Consider the following 3,344-nt stretch of genomic DNA (forward strand, 5'->3'; position numbering starts at 1 on the left):
GGCTATTGAGTGAAAAGAAATGACCTTTCGTGAGAATCCATCGATCCCTCTGAAAATTACAAGGCCATATCTTTGAAAATGAAAATCAGTATAAATCACTATCTACATTTATTTACATTTAACCCTCCTGTTGTCCTCACATTAAACCTACATCCCATGTCTCAGGGGTCACACTGTCCCCAATGATTAAAAATTTCTGTGCACACCAGGGGTTTTTTCTGACCCAATAGGAAATCACGATGGTTACAATTCTTAATGCCTCTCCTCAGCTGCTTAATTTGCCTCATAATACGTCCTATTACCTGTTAATAGTAATAAGAGAGAGAGAATATAACCCATAAAATTCCTTTATGTAAAAGTAGGCTTGAAGAGTAAAATGTGAAAAGAATAATTTCATTTCATTTCAATACACTTATTATGCTGCATTTCACTGGTGAATGAGGAAATAATCATACTATTGTCCTACACACTTGCAGTATTATAGACCACCCAATAAACCTGAGAATCAAATTAATCAGGAAAAAGTGCCGCATTTTAATTTCAACAGACAACTCTTTTTTTTTTCTTTTTATAGAACCGTAGCAATATGCATTTATAATCAAAACATCATCCACAGGATAAAAAATCAAAATACATTAATTGTGACTTGTGTTTATAGGCAGACATTTCTCCAACTTTTACTCACTGCACGCATCAACAGCTTTTCAAACAGCCACCTCCTGTTGTTGTCAGTTAGGGAAGGGAAGTCCCATGCATAGGCCAAGTCCTGGACACTGTATCCTTATCGGACAGTATGGATCCCCCTTCAAGCTTCAAGACAATAAGTCATAGAAATGTCATTCATAAAGGACAATGGATACACAACAAAAGGGCGGCCCATTGTACATAACATATTACTGAAAAGAAAAAACTTTTTTTTAATCAAACATACAAGCCTGATGGTTTCTCTAATGTCCAGATCTGGACAGTCCTCCAGTGTCACTGTTGCAGTGTCAGGACTTCCACCAACCAAGACATGAATAACAGCAGGGCTGAGTCCATGTAGGCATGGTCCTCCATGAAGAAAGGAGTGGTCTATCATTCCACCCGCCACCATGAACATGTCACTTTCCACAAGAAAGTGAGAGGCTGAGGGAACTAAATGGCCCGGCTCTCCTTCAAAAAGCCCAGTAACTGTGCGTTCACACCAAAAGCTTCCAAAGCGTCAAAAACGCTCGAGGGTGGGCGTCAGACAAAATGGCTCCCAAAACGGCAAATATTTTCAGCTGCTTTGGCCGCTTGTCACGTGACTGACGTCAAAGTTCGATCGCGCTGGACATTGGGGAGCCGAAATACAAAAAAAAAAAAAAAAAAAGGCAGCCAACGGACATCTCTATTCTGACAGGCTGCCGCCGGTTGCCGCCGAACCGCGTCATAGCTAATTACCCTAAAGTTAAACCTGGCTCAACTTCTCATCTGGTGATGCTTTGGAAGCTTTGGACGCTTCGGAAGTGCGGCGACGCCTGTTGACGCTTTGGACGCTCAGTGTCGCCGGGCTCTCACTGAAAATGAATTGACTTCCGGCGTTTTTGACGCTTTGGAAGCTTTTGGTGTGAACGCACAGTAAGACTTGAATTTGTTGTCAAGATATCAAAAATTTTAATTTAGAACAACAAAGAAATAGGCCTCATTCCAGAGTCAGAGATATCATCAATTAGGCTTGGGTGAAATGCACTGTGAGACACTAGCTGTGTTTCCATTACAGATTTTCGCAGAATAAAAGTGATATTTCTGAAACTTCAAAAAAGTACAATTGCTATTTGCGGGTGTTTCCATTGAAAGGTGTTTTGCGAATGAACCTCCTTCAACCATGCATGGAAAAGGGGGAATCAGCCCATTGTTGCTCCATTTTGTGAGGAAGTAGAATAATATGACGCCAAACGATGTGAACGTGCACAACGCATGAAGCTGAGAGCCGGACTTAACAAACCAAGTTGATAAGCAGCTTCGTAGTACCGTGTTACCTCTGACCAGGGCTTGAGGTTTAGTTGAGCTGGAACATGAACACAAAGCCCGGCCATGTTGAGCCTCCTTCACCGTACAGGCCGGCTGGCTGGCTGGCGGTGTCACTTGGCTCATTATCACTGGCACCAAGAGGCCCTGGCATTTTTGACAGAGGCCACACATTACATTAACACACACACATTTATATACCCACATTCAAGCTATATCAGTGACCATAATAATGATAAGAGAAAATGCACTGTTCACTAAAACTGCACATTGGGATTCGATCCCAGACTGAAATAAAATCTTTGCTTACAGTGAGAGCTGCTCTAAGTGAGCTATACCTTTCTTGCATTACTACTGTTATTGTGTCTGGAGTGTTTCAGAGTCGGCCGGCTGTAAACCAGCTGACCCCGACTGACTTTTGTTTTTTTGCGGTCACATCAGCACGGCTGCATCTTCACGCGGCTGCCTCGGTCGCAGCTGTTGTGGCATTTGCCCACATTGCCCTATGGCCAGTCCGTCCCTGTCACTGGTTGCTTGTGTTGTCTGTCAAAACATGGATGAATAAAACCTATATCCACACGTCTTAAAGCCTATTTCTATCGAGGTAAAGTTATTTCAGGATATCCCACCATTTAGACATACCATCTTTCCGACATACCACTATTTCGACATGCGAACGTCCCACCATTCCGACAAGGCTTTCTGTAAGGAAATGTGTGTTACTCAACAGGTGACTCCCTTCGACATTCGTCTGCGGCATGCTGATAGAGGAATACACACATGGTTGTGCGTAATTACGCAGCAGAGCGCAGACAGACTAGTCTGCCTGTCAAGCCTCTACCTGCTCTTTTTACTGAACTTAACCAACTCCTTTCTTCATTGTCTAAGCCCAACCAGTGCAAAATCTTTTGGGGAAACAAATACGCTATTTGTTGGAAAGGCAGGATGTTTAAAAAAAGAAAAAAATACCGTCATTCCGACCATAGGAGGAAAAAAATGTCGGAATGACGGGTCAAAATTAAGTGTTGCCATTTAGACAATTAGAGCCCTATGTCGGACTGGTGGGATGTCGGACTGGCGGTCGCCCCTCGCTGTGGTCTGTAATCGCGGTGCAGACTGGTGTGTTTGGAGCTGACGAGAGGATCGTTACATTTTCTCATTGAAAAACTATACTGTATTATTATTATTATATTGCATTTCCCATTCGTGTTCACTGCTCCGTGCTGCTGTCTTATGGAGGCGTCCTCCTGCTCACAGATGCCACCTGGCGGTTGTTTGGGCACACTGCGGCTTCTGGTGAAAACACAATTAGCCTACTCCTCCACTAAAAATCCGCCTGACTCTCCCGTGAC

The 3,344-nt window shown here is 43.3% G+C and overlaps 1 long non-coding RNA gene across 1 annotated transcript; it reads right to left on the reverse strand.

Moving 5' to 3' along the window:
• Positions 1-252: 252 nt before the first annotated feature.
• Positions 253-1,168, reverse strand: LOC146960416 (uncharacterized). Its single transcript, XR_015035454.1, has 3 exons — positions 932-1,168; positions 686-810; positions 253-302 (listed from the first exon to the last, which is right to left on the reverse strand). It is a non-coding gene; the product is annotated as an uncharacterized LOC146960416 (long non-coding RNA).
• Positions 1,169-3,344: the final 2,176 nt, after the last annotated feature.

Source organism: Trachurus japonicus, unplaced genomic scaffold (genome assembly GCF_045865225.1).
Source record: "Trachurus japonicus isolate A0001 unplaced genomic scaffold, Traja_1.0 AP030398.1".
Classification (NCBI taxonomy): Eukaryota; Metazoa; Chordata; class Actinopteri; order Carangiformes; family Carangidae; genus Trachurus; species Trachurus japonicus.